General features: G+C 38.8%; 1 protein-coding gene and 1 long non-coding RNA gene across 41 annotated transcripts in view; one reads left to right on the top strand and one right to left on the bottom strand.

The window, feature by feature from the left end:
- Positions 1 to 18496, bottom strand: part of LPP (LIM domain containing preferred translocation partner in lipoma) — a 760918-nt gene that overhangs the window by 35572 nt on the left and 706850 nt on the right. The window lies entirely within an intron of this gene.
- LOC147379733 (uncharacterized) lies at positions 128 to 14968 on the top strand. The gene is made up of 2 exons (XR_015163506.1): positions 128 to 455; positions 14826 to 14968. It is a non-coding gene; the product is annotated as an uncharacterized LOC147379733 (long non-coding RNA).

Here is an 18496-nt window from a genome sequence, read left to right as displayed (position 1 = left end):
CTGGGCTCTGGCCCCCGTGGACAAGAACGTGACCTGAAGAGTACAAAGGGGAGCTGGTGAAGTGACGTGCTTCCCTTCAACTGGATCTTGGCTGTAATATTTTCTGACAGTAGAAATAAAATAATTCCACATTTTGGTTCCTCTTTCCACCCTCAATGTGCCAAAAGTGGTTTACATTAAGTAGGCAAGGGTGGCAGAAATAATGAGTACAGGGTTTTCCATTCTGTACGGTGAAAGACAAAAAGGACAGAGAATACAGATGTTTTTGCTGCTGCAAAACGGTGGTGGACTAACTCTTTCAGCGTCTCTGGAATGCAAATTTTCTCTTCACAGTTTAGCAGTCTTTTTTGGATTTCAGCACAGTGAACTAACACTTTCCTGGATTCCAAGACCTCCAGAGAACCAGATGGATGAGAGGAATTGGAGGAAAAAAGAACCCACGCTACTTGAAAAAGGTATGAATTTCTCACTCTGCATCTAGCCAAAAGCTCTGAAAATTAGAAGAGTGAAATCACTTTGAGTTTGTTCAAATGCATGCCATCCTAGAGTTGTTTGTGGTGGGAAAAAAAAATCTAAAATGATTTGATGGTTTAGAGTCTGTGTTCAGTTTAATCTAGGAAGCAAACTTTAACAGAGATGATATGTTTACTATCAAAGGCAGGAAAGAATGTGGATGGAAGACATTACACAAGAGCATCATTCAATAAGCTTGTGCTCTAAAGCCAGTCACTGCTCCCCAGTGCCAAACTTTTAAACTCGACACTCAAGGCCCTTCAGGATATTGTCTTTCCTCCCCTCTCTGGCAAGTACCCTACCATTCCCCCAACAGAGTCCTGATCCTGTCAATCCAAACTGTTTAACACTTCACATCTTGCTCTTGCATACTTTTACACCCATTGTTGCTTCTGCCTGGAGCATTTCTTAACAAATGTGATGGCTCACCTTTTAGGGCCCAGGGCATATGAATGTACCCTGCCTTATTGATCATCTCCCTACACTTCTGTTCTTTAACAGCATTGCTCATAGTTTCATTATAGCAAGGACTCTGTGTAGAGTGTGATCTGTTTATGTGCTATGGGAAATGCTATGACAAAGCACACCTTCCAAAGGTGAAGACATCAACACATATACTCTTCCTCTAACGTGGTCCTAACAGTTCATCAGGGGAACAAGGATGCCTGGGAGGACATTTGTAACTTCCTGGACAATGGAATGTGGTAGAAATGATGCTGTATGACACCCAGTGCTACTCATAAAATAACATACGGTTTTCTTTGGAGACACATACTTTTGTAGCCCTGAGTTGCCTGAAGAGATTATACATAGACAGAGGGAATGCCTGAAGGATCCCAGTTGTTCCAGAATAGCTATTCAAGTATTTCCAGGCTGGGTACCAGATATACAGGTGAGGAAGTCTGTGGAAGAACTCAAACCCAGGAATCTTGTGAGGGACTCCTAGCCAGAATCGCTTAGTTGAGAGGCTATCAAATGCTTGATCCACTAAACTGTGAGAGATAATAAATGATGATTGTCCTTTTTAGCAATAAGTTTTGGAGTGGTTAGGTGTGTAGTCACAGTAACTGAAACCTAAGCAGAGATTCCATATTTGATTATGAGTTCTTCAAGTATAACAGTTGGAGCTATGTTTCTAGTGCTAAAGTGGGTGAATGAAATATGGGAAAGACTGTTTATTGAGTAAGTACTTGAATGAACTGAATATTAACTTTCAGACCATGGCTACATAAATTAATGTCCTATGACTTTATGAGGCCAGTTAGGTTTATTCAGCTAGGGCATTCTAAGTAACAATAATGCTCAAATCATATGAAAGCAAAATAAACTCTCTTTCATATAGGGTATAATATGTTTTTCAAATTTGGCAAACTATTGTTATTCCCAGTGATCGCCTAAAATAAATTGGTACAGGAATATATGTATAGAATTCTTTTTCTTCAAAAGCTTCTAGTACTATTCTTAACATCTCTATATTTGAAAAGACAGCAGCTTTCTCTTAGTGCTGGCATCAATTAATAAAGACAAATTATCTATTTAATTGTACTATCAAAAAAATTAAGGGACTAGAACTTCACATACAACATGGAGTAACATTAGAGTGAGAATAACCTTAGGGACCATCTGTCCCAGTAAATCTGATCCATAAATTCCCTCTGTAACATCCTCAGTCAATCAACATTTGTCCAGCCCCTGGGATTGCTTGTGTCATGTCTGGTCACAGCAGACTGTCTTAGAAGGTGTCCATTCTACCAGTAGGTATGATTGTCAGAATATTCTTTACTATTTCAATTTAAATACCTGCTACCTCATTAATCCTACTTCCGCCCTCTCAGGACAAGTCTGTTGCCTTTTCTATGTAACAGCCCTAGAGTACTGAACAAGTTGTCCCTCCCTTTATTTTTCTCTTTATCATGATAAACACCTGGATTCCTTCAACAATTACTTATGGGACATGATTTCTGTCATCTTACCTTTCTGACCACCCTCCTCTGCACAAGTTCCCTTCAATGTGTGGAGCTCAGGAATGAACACACCACTCTGGGAACTACTGTCTCCCCTCTTCTGCACACTCCTTTTTATATAAGTGCTGCCAAAGAGTGCATTTACTTTGCTATGGTCCTATTTATTATTATTGATCTTGGGTCAAATTGTCTCCCTTATAAGTCTTTTTTTTTTTTAACATAAACATCTGTCAAATTAAATGATTCTCATATGTACTTGCAGAGTCAATTTTTAAAGCTAAGAATAAGATTTGACTTTTGTCCCTTTTACATTTTCTCTGGTTGGATTTTGGTTATTGTTACAAAAATTTTTAATAGTATTAATGATCATGTTTTACATATTTTCCTCTCATCCTTTACCTCAAACCAGTAAGTTCAAGTTAAATTTCAAGAGCTACAGTTTTGCTACTATTAAAAGATATTTGACAGCAAAATCAGTAGAAATGTTTTTCCTACATCACATCAGGCACCAAGTTCTATTACTTTTCCCACTAAATATTTAAAATTCCATCCATTATTCTCTCTCCCTTTTTTTTACCTCATTATTCCATCATTTCTCATCCAGGTAACCACTAACTGGCCTCTCAGTCTCCCCATTTCTCTCTAGTCCAATCTACTACCGTATTGATTTGTCTACAACACAATAGCACAGACTCCTCCCTGAGTTGGAAAGATCCCCTGGAGAAAGGAATAGCAATCCACTCCTGTATTCTTGCCGGGAGAACTCCACAGACAGATTACCCTGGAGGGCCTCAGTCCACGGGACTGCAAAGAGTCAGACATGATTGAGCAACTAACATTTCACATTGATAGCTTTAAAAACTAAAGATTCCCAGGCAACTCTCAGACCTATTTCATCATTATCTCTGGGGCCGAGGCTGAGGGATCCATAATTTTTAAAAAGTTCTATGACACTGCCAGATCTTTGTGATCTTTCAAGATTGTCTGAAAAGTGCAAAAAAGAACTGACAATGCATCTAAACAAATCTACTGTGAGTATCCGGAGAAAAGTTCTGTTAAGGATTTAGATTCCTTGTGAAGACTTCCTAGGAAACTGAGTGGTCTCAGAGGAAACCCGAGGAAGGAAGGAGAAAGGAGATGGGAACTAACATCACAGCCCTAGACACATATTCCTTACTTGGCACTGGGCTAGGTCTTTTTATGAATATTATCCCATTTAATTCTTAAAACAATTCTAGTAATAAAATAGTATTACTATTTTAAAGAAGAAAAAACTGAAGTTTGTATTTTTAACCCATATGCACTCAAAGTCATAAACTGGCACACAGGAATTAAACATGGGTCTGCCTGACTCCTATCTCCAAAACCTAGGGATTAATAAACAAAATATCTTGGGCAAAAGAGAACACTGCATGTTGTATGGACACATAAAATGATGAATTTGTATCTTCAAAGTGGTCTATTGGCTTTAATTAAAGATCGCACCCTTATGAGGAAATTCTAGAGTCAGGAAACAGAATACTAGTCCTGAAACTGTCCCTAGCTTGTGGTGTGCCTTGATGGTTATTGTCCTAGAACTGCTCTTCCCATCTTTCTTTAGAACTTCCCAATTTTAGCTAGATACATAGCTGCTCAGAATAAAAAGTACATCTTTCAGCTTTCTGTGCAGGTAAGTTTGGTTGAAGACTTGAAGGTGGAATGGAAGTGTGCTCAGAGGGAAGTAGTCTAGCTTCAGTGCATTGAGATGCAGGAGCTCTCATCTGGGTCCCCCAATAGAAGCCACAAACTGAGTGTGGTCAAGGAGCCCATCAGGAGACTAGGTCCTCGCCTACCACTGTCCTGGGGCTTCTACTTCCCTCCACAGAGAGAAATGGACATTGTCTTCTTGCATCACTGCTTTCTGTCACTCCAGCTGAACCTAATTCTAATACAGTTGCTTTGTGATCCTGCTATTATCCATGTTCTTTCTGCTTCAGTTTTCTTATGTACGTAGAAAGAGGTTGGATAACACCTAAGGTCTATACCACTTTCTCTATGACTGGATGAGATGCTGTATAGAAAAGACTGTAAATTGAAATCAGGATCTCAAAGAGCCAGTGCTCTTCCATGTCCACTATAGCGCTATTCACAATAGGTCATATACGGAAACAATCCAAGTGTCCCCTGACAAATGAATGGATAAGGAAAAAAAAATGTATATATAAATGGAATAAATGTGGGAAAATACACACACATACATACACTATACAATGGAACATTATGCAGGCTTAAAAAGAAGAAAATCCTTCTATTCACACCAATATGCATAAACTTGGAGGACATCATGCTAAGTGAAATTAATCAGTCATAGAAGGACCAATACTCATGATTCCACTTACATAAAATATCTAAAATAGTCAAATCTCAGAAGCGGAGAATATAATAGTGGTTGCCAGGAGCAGGGAAGAGAGGGAAATGGGAAGTGGTTATTCAAAGAGTATAAAGTTTTAGTTATTCTAATAGGGGGGTTTCTAGAGATCAGCTCTATAGCATAAATGCCTGTAGTTTAATGTGGTACTACTATTTTGAAATTTGTTAAGAGGGCAGATATCATATTAATTGTTCTTACCACAAAAAAACAAAGCAAGGCAAGGCAAAAAAAAAAAAAAAGGGACATGAGGAAACTGGGACTCATTGGATGTATCTATTACCTTGACTGTGATGATGATATCATGGGTATTTTCTTATGTCCAAACAACAAATTATACATCTTAAATATGTGCAGTTCTTTGTATACTAATTTTTCTTCAATAAAGCTATTAAAGGAAATAAATAATCCAGTCCTAATGTTTCAAACAAATTCTTTCCTTTAGCAGCCTGACATCCTGACCTGCTAGTGACTGACTCTTCAAAATTTGTAAGCAGGCTCCATTATTATCAGTGGAAGGTATTCGAAGACAGGAATCCATCTGGTGTAGGATGCCAGGATACACAGTTATCAAGCAAATGCCTATTGCTGAATATTCTAATGATATTCCAGTTTCAGCCCCACCTGGAAACTCATGAGACAAGACTTAAGGCTTTAATAGTACCCATAGGTCTAAACCTAGAGTTTGTATCACTCCTCGGTGGAGACATACATGAGACTTAGACAAGATTATTCATCTCAAATGATTAATTGCAATCAATGCCCATGAACTCTCATGGAATGGAGAATAACATTTTATGATTTATGATCATAAATATTTATGATGTTTATTTTCAAAATCTCCCTATCAGGGCCATAACTAAGATGAAGGAAGTGAGGCATAGAGGGAGCAGGACTTAAGGAGGTGCCCATATTTAGGATCCTGAGTGTCTGAGAATCTCCTTCACTTTGCTTCCTCAGGAGCCTCACTTCTCTTACCCTCTCCAGGCCCTGCTTCATGTCTTGTATGAACACATTTTTTTTTTTTTGCGCCCTAAGAAATCCTACCTAATGTCTGTAACCCATTTTCAATCTGCATTTTTATATGACCTGTCTCTTAGGCATTTGGTACATCCCCATTTCCTTACTTGTTCTCTTGATTTCAAGGACAAATATTTGCCTGACAACTTGCTAGAGTTGAAGGTAGAGTGTATAACACAGACAATGAAAAAAAATGTACATGCCTGCTCGGGGCATAATGATAAGCTATCCTCTTTCAGCACAATACCAGAGAGGCTACCTACCTGTAAGTTTATGTCCAACAGACTTAGCAATATTTTCCAAAGCCTTGAACTGCAAAGGGTCACACTGAATACACTGCCATCATTCCAAAGCCTTCTATTCCACCTGTGTCTCTGATTTTATGGGAATCCTACCCAGTTACCATCTAAGATAAAAACTGGAGAGTCTTCTTGGATCTCACCGTCTCTCTCATTCTTTTGACTTCTAAGCAATCAGTCAGTCCATCCTTGTCCTCCTCTCCATCCCACTGCCTGCACACGATTCAGGTTCTCATCATTCCTGGCAGTCCAACTATAATATCATCCACCAAGGATCTTTCTGACACCAGGTTTGCATTACTCCAGAAATCTCATATTCAAATACAAGACCCAGAAAGACACCATTGGTGAGTGACATGCTTTGGGTGTAAGAAATGAACTGGAGTACATTCTGGTAGATTGCAGAATGCATGTCCCAGCCCCTGATGAAGATACTTCTAAGTTCTAGCTGATTGTTGCTTGACAGAAATTGGAAATTCTGATTTTTAGGAGAAGTAAGAAATTTAGATTTTTCTGTGACTTTTCCAAAATTTTAAAAGTTTGAAATTGGGTAAAACTTTAAAAAAAAATCTTTTGTATATCCAATAAAATGCATCTGCTGGAATGTGATGTGAAAGCAGCCAGCGTGTGACCTCTGCCCTACTCAATTTGATCACCTGTGTTACCTGTCAGAATGGATTTCTAAAGCGTAGACAACATCCCATCTCTGTCTTACCTAGAAACGACAAAAAGACTCCGCACCCCGCCCCCTTTGCCAACACAAGAAATACAACCTCTTGCAGCATCAGAAGAGCCTTTGCAACTTTGAATGGCTGGACACAGCCATTCTTCCTCTGTAACCTACATTCCAGCCAAATCAGATGCTTTGTCTTCTGAACATGCCCTATACATCCCTGTTGGTGTCTCTTTATATGGATCATCCTACTTTATCTCAATCTGGACAACATCAGACTCCAGCCAGATGAGCCCCTCTTCTCTGTAGCCTTCCCTGAGTTAGTCCTTCTCAGGCAGAATTGGCTGCCACCTCTTTCTTCATCCATAAAATATCTACAAGTGTACTCTTGTGGCATTTTTACACTGCATGCTGGTTTTGTGTATGCTGATCTCTTTCACCCTATTTGAACTTCCTGAGAAGGGACCAAGTCTTACCCATCTTTTGGATCTCCAGTACAGTGCCTGATACAAAACAACAGGAATACAATAAGAGTGATTTTGCTAATAAAAGCTCAAATGCAAAAAACGTTTTAAGTTGGTTTTGTTGAGGTTAACAATGTGAACCCTCCTCTGGTTTAGTAAAGACTATAATTCATAGACAAAAGTTGGGTTTAGAAGACAAAAGGAATAGCCTGGAAGTGTGGGCAGCAATTGTAACCATTTTCCTAATCTGAGGCAAGCACAGTAATAAACACTTTGTAGTCATGTAGCATCTTTGTGGGATGAGCTCTCAACTCATGGCAGAAGTGATCTTTACCTTGTGTTTGAATCAACTTGTCCCAAGGTCATTGAGTCAGTCTTTGACAAAAAAAAAAAAAAAAAAACAAAGAATGTGAGAGTTCTTGGTTCCCCTGTCACTACTCTGAATTCCACAGCACACTGTCTCCTTTAACAGTGTTCTTGTCAAGGATATGTGGCATATATACCCGGGGAAATTTATGAAAGAAACTGGCTCTGAGACCTGCTTAGATATGCTTCTCACTCACTCATGTTCCATCAAGGAGAACAAATCACAAGCACTCCAAACAGTAACCCGAAGAGAGAACCATTTCAAAATTCTAGATAAATGATGTGTCTTTTGCAAGTGAAAATTTACTTTATAGTATGGATTTTGTTGTTGTTGTTGTTAATTCACTAATCCTCCCTCAAACTTATTGAAAGCTTTAATCTCTCTCAAGCTTTTTACCATCCTCCCCCACATTTTCTAGTGACATGACAATGATTTCTAGATTCTGGGCTGTCTAAACATGAGCAGCACCATCAGGAGACCTTAGCCATAAGGACATCTTATCTCCGCAATGCACACAGAGTGTGGTCACTTAGATTTAATCAGAATGGTCCCGGTCCTCCACTGAAAAAGGGTGTGCATGAGGCCATTAAGATATGATTTTCTGGATCTAATCACAGTTTGGTAAGATGTAAGGCAATAATTAAATGGTCTCAGACTCTGTGAGTATGCACAGGAAATTTATACTTCATTTTGGAAGTTCCAAAGTTAGAGATGAAAACTCTGGGCTTTAATTTTGATATTATAATGAGAAGCAGCAGAAATGACAACTCCAAAGTAATTGCATTAACACCTTTATTGGGTTCATGCCTCAGGTGCCATGAATTTTATATGTATTATCTAAGAACCTCAAAACAACCTTGAAAAATAGAGACTATTATTCCCAATTTACAGATAAAAATACCAAAACTTAAAGAGGTTAAGTGATTTTCCAAAGTTGTTCAACTGGAACATAGCTGGGCCAAGATCAGAAAATTAGCCTTTCTGACTCTGCAAGTCCATGTTCTTTCTCGTCTGATATATTGCAAAGAATACACCCAACGAGATGGCTAATAAAAATGATAGATACTTTCCAAATCCATTTTTGCTTAGAGATGGAATTTTGAAAATTTCCACTATATATGGGTAAATATATTAACCTCTAAACTCCCTTGGTATCCAAAATAATTATATTACTTGGACTTGAGATAAACTGGAAAAATATCCTCCTTTTCTGTTCAACTCCCTCTGGTTTATTTCAATCTAAAGATAGATACTATTTCTTAAAGTGAAGCAAAGCTTGCCTTTGAAATAAAAAAATTCATAGAAAGCATTTCCCATAGGGAGGATGACTGTGTTTCAAAGACCCCCCTTGTTTCTATGAATTGTGAAGAGAAGAAGAAAAGGTCTTACTAAGCTGTGTTCAGAAGTAAAACAGACACTGCCAAGTGAATAACATAAGCCCAGGACTAGCTGAAATGTAGGTAGGCCAGCACTTTGACTATCTGGTACCTAAACTCAGAGGACATAGCTATTACTACCAACAGGAGAAAAAAAAACTTAAGTCAAGAAGTCACCATCAAGAACAATGGTTCTTTCTCTGGGAGAAAGACAGAAAGGACAAATCCACAATGTAGTTCTGAAGTATGATATAAAACACAACAAAGTATGATATCGCTGATCAGCCTTACAAATTAATAGTATTTGAGTCAATCCTAAAGGAAATCAGAGTTGAATATGTATTGGAAGGACTGATGCTGAAGTTGAAACTCCAATATTTTGGCCATCTGATGTGAAAAACTGACTCACTGGAAGAGACCCTGATTCTGGGAAAGATGGGAGGTAGGAGGAGAAGGGGATGACAGAGGATGAGATGGTTGGATGGCATCACCAACTCGATGGACATGAGTCTCAGCAAGCTCCGAGAGTTGGTGAAGGACAGGGAAGCCTGGTGTGCTGCAGTCTATGCGGTTGCCAAGAGTTGGGCACAACTAAGTGACTGAACTGAACTGACTGAGAACTTGACAAATAGGTAAAACTTCAAGACCCAACACTTTTTAGGGAAATCTTTCTTGCAGCAAGCTGCAGACAACATGTCTTCTCTGTGCTCCAAATCTAGAAAAGGTACATGTGGTACATGGAAGAGGAAAAGGGACAAGAGATAGTTCTTGAACATTGATGCTCTGGATACTTCACCACAGAGGTACAAGAGTGAAATCCCAGGACTGACTAATAAGGCTGAGCCATCTAGAGCCCAGAGAAAAGATCTGCAAAGAACCATGGGACAGCTAAAATCAAAGAGCCGAAGGATTATGCAGTCCAACCAGACCACTTTACTGATGGAGAAATTGAATTTTGGAGATAAAGTGGCTAGTTACATTCCTGAGGAGGGGCAGAGCAGCTGTCTGAACACAGGTCTCTGGACTCTCAGGACAATTCAACTGCTGTCTGTCAAGCTCAGCATCTCTACTTCATGTACAAGATGTAATTTAAGTAGATACTTAGAGACAGCCTTCTTCCACTTATTTGCTTGGAGATTTGTCATTTCTTTTTCTATTTTCTTAAGTACTATTTTATTTATTAGCCATTTCACTTTAATCTAATTTAGAAAATCCTCCTGTTTATATAAAGTGCGTGTCTTTTAGTCTGGCTTTAAAATAACTGCCTATAAGCAGACACAAAGATCTTCCACTATCGTGTTTAAAATTCTACAATTAGCAATTTCCGGAATTCCAAGTGGTAAGGCAAAGTGAAGGTTAGATATTCCACACTAGTGGGAACAAGGAAGAAATAAACTGTTACCACGAGAAGCAGAGGTGTATGCCTGCTGGTTTGGGTTGGTGTCAGGTGACAAACACCGGAAGCTCTTGGGCCTGAACAGAAGATGGATTTGACCCAATGATTCAATACTTATATCTCCATCTTTTCTACTTACATAAATTCATGACCAAACCAAAAAAGAGGAGAATGGATAAAGGAACTGGGGGTATGTTCATACAACAGAATATGCTCTATAGGGAAAAGGAGAAGATTGATATTACAACAACATGGATGAATGGATGAATCTCAAAAATCTACATGTCTAATGAAGAAGCCAGATACAAAAATGAACATGGTATGATTAGATTTATCTGAATTTTTGGTTATTCCAGTGGTCATGTATGGATGTGAGAGTTGGACTGTGAAGAAGGCTGAGCGCCGAAGAATTGATGCTTTTGAACTGTGGTGTTAGAGAAGACTCTTGAGAGTCCCTTGGACTGCAAGGAGATCCAATCAGTCCATTCTAAAGGAGATCAGCCCTGGGATTTCTTTGGAAGGAATGATGCTAAAGCTGAAACTCCAGTACTTTGGCCACCTCATGCAAAGAGTTGACTCATTGGAAAAGACTCTGATGCTGGGAGGGATTGGGGGCAGGAGGAGAAGGCGATGACAGAGGATGAGAAAGCTGGATGGCATCACTGACTCGATGGACGTGAGTCTGAGTGAACTCCGGGAGTTGGTGATAGACAGGGAGGCCTGGCGTCCTGCGATTCATGGGGTTGCAAAGAGTCGGACACGACTGAGTGACTGAACTGACTGACTGACTGACAGATTATATTTATCTGAATTTTTTACTTCAACAGAAGTTGGGAGGTAGTTAGTTGCCTCTGAGGGTGGCAGGTGGATATTGTTTGGAGAGAGTCACTAGAAAACTTCCTGGAGTGATGTGTACAACTGTCAAACCTCATCAGTAGTTTAGAGGCCCCCAGTGGAGATACTCATGATCTGAGTATTTTTCCTGCATGTAAATTATGCCTTTAAAAAATAAGGAAGAAGCACAAAGAAAGCAAGTAATAGTAACAAGTGACATTATAAATAAATGTTATACAAATATACAAAATATAAAAAGACAAATAAAATGAGAAAAACATTAATTTTTATAGCCCTTTTACCATAATGACTGTCCAAGTCAGGCAAGGGTCTAATCCTCAGCAAAGAAAGAAATTAAAATGGTGCTTTTTCTATTTTTTTAAGGATGGACATTATTAGAAAGGGATGCTCTATTTCTTTGCTGCCTTAAATAGCTCCTATTCATAACTTAACCTTTTTTTCATAATGAGATCTCCAGCTCTTTCAATCAATTCCTTACATAGAAAAGTTAAAGAACAATTTCAGACAAGGAAGGGATGTTTGAAAATATCTGGTTCAAACACACAACTGGAAATTGAGAAAACAGATGCAAAAAGATCAGGTGATTTCACCAGAAGAGGCAGGAGACTAGAAGTTAGGTTTCTAAGTTTTCAGGATAAGCTCTTTTCACTGTACTGCATTAGCTCATGGCCTTGAGAGAGGCCTTCAAGTCAGCCTGCCTTCAGAAATTCAGCTTTCTAAAGCCCTGTCCCCGAGAACATTAAACACATACAAGTACAAATTATAGAGACTGCTTTTCTAATGTGTCTTTCGTGCCTGTGTGTGTTCAGTCGGTCAGTCACAGACTGTAGCCAGCCAGCCTCCTCTGCGTGTGCAATTCTCTAGGCAAGAATACTACAGTGGGTTGCCATTTCCTTCTCCAAGGTATCTTCCGGATTTAGGGACTGAACTTGAGTCTCTTGCATCTCCCGCATGGGAGGGAGGGTTCTTTACCATTGGCGCCACCTGGGAAGCCCAATGTGGACTGACAAAAAGAATCCACAAAGATTGTGACTCACAAGCACACGTTATCGCCAGACAGATCCTAATGAAGAACCTGCAGTATAACCACAGCCCTGGTGCTCTCCTATTTCTCCTGATGGTCAGGGTCAGTCTGAAGACCCCACAGCCTACAGCAACCCATGTACTGGGACCTGAGAAGACGACAAGCAAGTCCAAAAGACAGCACCCCATTCCCATGGTGTTTGGATGCTGCCCCACCAGACTGCTCCACCTTTAGTACAAACTGAGCCTGAGCTTCATCTAGGGGCCTGAGGGAACCAGAAACAAAGCTGGAGATGGATAAGAAAGTTAACGATTTCTGGTAAAAGCCAGGATACTATTACTGGCTCATGTAATTTCATATCATGGGCAAGTTACTTCTCTGCGGTTTCCTTATCTCTAAAATGAAGATAATAGTGAGCTTTCGTAGGACATAATACAAGTCAAATCCGTCCTCTATAAATGTGAAGACTCACTGTTACAAGCAGTGGCATAACATCGTTCCCTTGCCTGGGGAATAGCAATATGGCCTTCTTTCCCATATCAACATCTGGTCCTCTTGGTTTGAGAGGAGGACATGGTTGTGTGCAGGTAAAACACAGCCTGAATTCACACTCCTGAATGCACACTCCTGAATTCACAGATTCTGGCTCCCAAATAGATAAGGGATACAACAAAGACCTGAACACGTCACTCTGCCTCCATCAACAGCTGGAAAAAGAAAGGGATTCTTGAGTTTCTTAGAATATAAAGAATAGGAAAACATTTGGTGGGGGAAATGCTACCTCTTTCTAGAGATAGATCTTTATGCCTTTGGGTAGTCTATGAACCAAAACTGGAATAATACTGACTATCCTAAATTAACTTGATGGGTGCATTTTTCTCACATCAGACTTGCAAAGCAGACATTTATAATTTACTGTTTGTAGATAGTAAAACTAAAGTTTAGAAAAGTTAAGTACTTATCTTGGATGGCCTATATAACAGTTAAGTGTCGAGGCTGGGTTTCATACTCAGGTCTATCTGATTCAATCCTATGGCTTCTTCCCCTGTCTCTTGCTATTGGCTCAAATAAATAACCCTTTGAGCAGACATCTGAGCCTAATCTTGACAATGACTGCTACATTTACTGCTAGTCCTAGAAGTGTTGTGCAGAATGTTTGCTGGAGGCTTGGGGGCTCGAAGTACAGAATAAACTTCAGTTATCCTTGTTTGCCTCGTAAGGGAGCTGTGGGCCTTGAAATCTAACCTGGGGTAACAGCTGACACTTGCTGACAACTTCTAGATATTTAGATAAGACTCTATTAAAAGCACCAATAAAAACTTTTCCTTGTTTATACAACAGACTGTCCACTAGCTTCAGAGTTTAAAAGAGGATTTGTGTAGCCCAAATGCCTTTCCTTACTTCTAGTGGCAGTCACGTTTCTCTCTCCTAAAGAATTTTAGGTAAACGAAGACATCCTCTTTGGTGATTCTTATCAAGTTGTGAGCAGACAGAGGTGTGGGAGACACCACTGCAGATTGTGATCCCATCCCCCAGCTTTAACTTCCAGAGTTTTATAAGAAATCGCATTTCACATTTTTAAATGGGAAATGAAAACCACTCACCTAAAATGTAACTTCTTCTAACCTAAGGCTGTATGTTTTTAAGGAACAAAGTTCTTTCTAGAATATATTGTGAGGAAGAGGAGACAGAGAGGTGGGAGGTGGATAAGCCAAGCCTTTCTGACTCCGATCATGTCAAATGTTCAGAACCTTAATAGTCTTAGAAAGAACATGACTTTAGGGGTCTCAAAGTATGAGTTTGAATCTCGTCCATTATTCAGAAGCAAACTTGTGTCATAAAGTCCTTTATTCTCCTACAAATTCTCTTTTTTATCTGTAAATATAGACCATGATACATTACACATTCTACTACATCCTATTATTGAATACATTCTAGGTTTATATACGATATATCTAACCAATATTATATCTATATTAACATATTATATACATATCTGTATAATATACTCTTTATTCAGTAATAGAATACTTAAGTAAAAGAATAATTATTTTAATACTAGAATAACATTAAGTAATATTAGCAACAATACAATGATAAAATAATAAAGTACTTTGTAAGTCATAAAGTGTTAAATAAATATTGGCCATTATTTGAGATGTTACTCATGAGAAGCTATCTGACCAAACAAGATTCTGAATAGGAACCACTAGAGACAGTGGTTTTTAATAATATGTGCTTGGTACAAAGTTGTTGTTCCACACTTTCCACACGAATTAGATAGGGAGACAAAGTCTCCAGAGTTCTTGATGTTCCTAAACTCATAAGGCTAAAAGGATTCAGACCAGGATCTTACAGAACCAAGCTATGCTCTCCTAATTTCATAGCCATTCTGCCTCTTTTTTTTTTAACTCCAGCAATATCCCTTCATATTTCCTAACTTATTAAGTCTTTTATTTTTTTCCAGGTAATGAGAATATTTAGAAAGACGTCCATGGTGGAAAAGATTTTGGAAAGCAGAGCTGCAGGCACAGCAAAAACAAGTGATGGCTTTAACAGCTACTGGCGATCAAACTTGAAATAAAGGCAATTTTAAGATTTGTCAGAAAATATGAACACGGTCAGCAGAACAGACGGAATTTCTCAGTTGGTTATGAAAATGACTATTGTTCTGTTTTCCCCTGACCAAAAGCAACCTCAGGATGTACATCTTGCCTGACAATGAGAATAGCATCACTGGAAGCGAAGCAGGCAGCCCAGGTTACTTCTTAGCTCTTCTCTGCCTCTAGAACCAATCAGTCTAGGAAGAGTCACAAAATAGTCATACTATATTTGTATTGAGAAACATATTGTGAATATAGACAGAGTATCTTGATTGAGGAGAGTGCAAACTCCTACTTCATTCCCTAACTGTAAAGAATGCAAACATGTCAGCTTCGTCATCTGTAAATGATACAAATTTAGATAGGATCTCTAAAAGCCAGTGCAACTCTGAGAGTTTAGGAATTTAGGCCACATGAACACAAAGTTAACCAACCAAGCTGGCCATGAAACCCAGGAATCGAGTGATATTTTGTGGGAATACATTGAAAAGCTTAAAACTATCATTGGAAATATTTTAATTCCATTTGGGCTCTAATGAAAATAACACACATCATTGATTTAGGCATGAAAAAGCAGTATGAAAAATGTACCAGTTAAATGTCATGAAAACCTAGGTGGTGCACCTCATAGAATTAAACGGCTCTTGGAATCAAACTGAAAATTCACCCGTGCGTTCATTCACACATTGAGCCACTATTGTGTGCAAAGCATGATTATCAGCATAAGGCCTATGGCGATAGAGTGAGGAGCTAAATCACGGGTGCCACCCTTGTCAAGTTGTTCATACAGAAACAGTAAGAAGGAAGTACATCAGCCTAGAACGTTGACAAAACTGAAAAGTCGTGGACACCGAATGCCCATTGTATAAGTCTAGGGCAAATATGGATAAGGAAATGGCAACCCACTCCAGTATTCTTGACTGGAGAATCCCAGGGACGGAGGAGCCTGTTGGGTGCCATCTATGGGGTTGCACAGAGTCGGACACGACTGATGCGACTTAGCAGCAGCAGGGCAAATATGAAAGCCCTAAGACTGGCGTCAAGTTTTGCTACAGAACTATGAACACACAGAAATGTTTAGTGTTTGCCCTCCTCCAAGGCTGTAGACTAAAGAGAATAATCTTTTCTTTTATGCTTAAAGGGACAACATCAAAGAGTTTCAGGCTCAAGATGTGGGGAAGCCAAAGCTCACTCAAAGAGAAATCAAAACAGTAGTTTGGCAGTAGAAGCTTTTGATACATTTTTCTTTATTCTTCCCCTTCTTTAAAGAAAATTAAAATAAACATTTCCTGGAGTTTCAAAAAAACTAACATGACCCTACAGTTCTAGACAGAAGTAATGTATGAAATTCACCTGAAATAAAAGGCAAAATTGCCTGAAACCATTTGTTCTAAATCCTGGCAGACAGGTGTTCCTAAGATAGGTAACAAAGTCCCTGTTAACTTTATCAAAATTGCAAAGATGTACACAGGAACAAGATGCACATGGGAGATGATTGTAATAGTTTCCCTGAAATATAAACTATTGTCCTTGCCTATGAAGACTGGGTAGAGGCTTGTCCTTGATTTAAGAACTGCTACTTTACTTCTCCCATTAGGTAGGAATGGGCACAGCCACCTGCCCACACATACTCCACTGATATCACAATGGATGGAGCTTTTCCTCACAGTAGCAGATGTCCTTTCTTGCAGACACCACTGATGCTGCTGGACTCTTTCTCATTCGCCTTATTTTCTATTCTCTAGTGGGGTCAGGACTCATGAATTATTATTTTATATAACACTGGATTAAATAAGTTTCCTTGTGGGCTAAGGGATGCAACTAACTTGTTTATGTGTCTGTAATAAAATGAGGACAGACAATAATGAAAATCCACAGAACCAGGTAGGAATTAGTTCTACCACAAACTCTTCCCAGGACTTTTGGTGAGACAAAGCCCCTTTTTCAGAATTGAGTTGCCTCATCTCTGAAAAGGGAAGGCTGCAATGAATTCTGTCATGGACTATGTTGTCTTTTCTTTTTATCATATTTTTATACAATGGAATAGTACACAGAAATCCAAAGGAAGAAGCTATTTCTACACTCAACAACACAGACAATTCTCATACACATAATGCTGAGCAAAAAAAGTCAGACAAAAAAAGTTCATACTACTTTATTCCACAGTCAAGGTCTATGAATTGGAATACTCATTCCTCCCTGAACAACTGGAACATAATCCATTTGTAATTTGGCTGCTTCCCACACAGATTGTCACTGATCATTTAAATCCTTTCACTTGGGGTCCCAGATGCTATGGCAAAATTTAAGACTACATTGCTGGTCCAGGAGAAAAATATAATAGGAACAGCCATCCACTTATGAAATAAACAGTTTTGAAACACTGGCTTTCTGCATGGCCTTTTGCTAGACACTGAGGCTATAATGAACCAGACGAGGTTCTCTGTACTGTTGCAAGAGCCCACTACCTAGTGGGGGAAACTGAGGAATTAAGAGATAAATTAAAATTTCAGTAGAGGGATTTATGGTAGATTGGTAAAAAGTTCTCTGGGATCAAAGATGAGAAAGCAAGTAAATTCCCTGGTGGGGAAGGCTGGCAGAAGACATCTGAACAACTAAGAGAATCAGCCAGAGGAACTCCAAGACACCAGGCTCAAATATTTCATTCTAGCATTCAACCTAGCACTGGATTTTAAGCCTAGATTGGAAAACAAAAACAAACAAAACAAAATAAAAATCACAAATCCAAAACAAACAGAGAAAACAAAAAATTAAAAATAAAATAAGAAGTTTGATAAAGGGTGAAGACACACGGGGTAGAACTGATAGCACATTTGCACATGTCCCTGCCACTAGCTACCACGGAACGTACACGTGATTAAGCTGACAAGAGAACAGGATGTGTACAGAGGCAGGTCAAATTCAGACTGAACGCAGGACATTTATGTGGGACCAAATATAAAGTGCTATACAGATTTGGCTGACTAAATATTTCTTAATCTAAGTTTTTAGGAGGAGGGGTTTGTGGAGGATTTTGGCTTTAATAATGAGATCTTGGTTTTATTCTTCCTAAAGTAGGCAAACAATAAAATATCACTACAACAAAATAGTAATACTTTTAATAAGTACAGTATAAACATAGATATCAAACAGACCCTGAAAAATATAGGTATAAACATATTTTTCTCTTCCAAATGAAAAGAATCACAATATACATAAATAGTTTGTACAAAAAGAATTAGCAGTGCTTTGCTAGGATATCCTTGAATGGACAGATTAAACAGCTTCATTATTTCTTGGGCTCTTGGGGATTAATTTACTTCATTGTGGCTCATGGTTGTAGGAATAACTCTAAAGAAAATAAATGAGTTTGGGACTGGCTGAGAGTGTAAAGTGGCCAGATTTGTAAGTGAAGACATTTTGCTTAGTGAAATTTCTCATCAGATAGACTGCCAAGACTCCAACAGCCCTTCAAGAACAGACAAACATGTTCAAACCAGTTTTGCCCTCAGACAGAACAACGCTAATTGCTTTA

The sequence above is a fragment of the Bos grunniens genome, chromosome 1 (assembly GCF_055505025.1).
Source record: "Bos grunniens cultivar Pamir isolate PY7600 chromosome 1, Bosgru_T2T1.0, whole genome shotgun sequence".
In the NCBI taxonomy this organism is placed as follows: Eukaryota; Metazoa; Chordata; class Mammalia; order Artiodactyla; family Bovidae; genus Bos; species Bos grunniens.
This window is presented reverse-complemented; position numbering and strand designations above follow the sequence as displayed.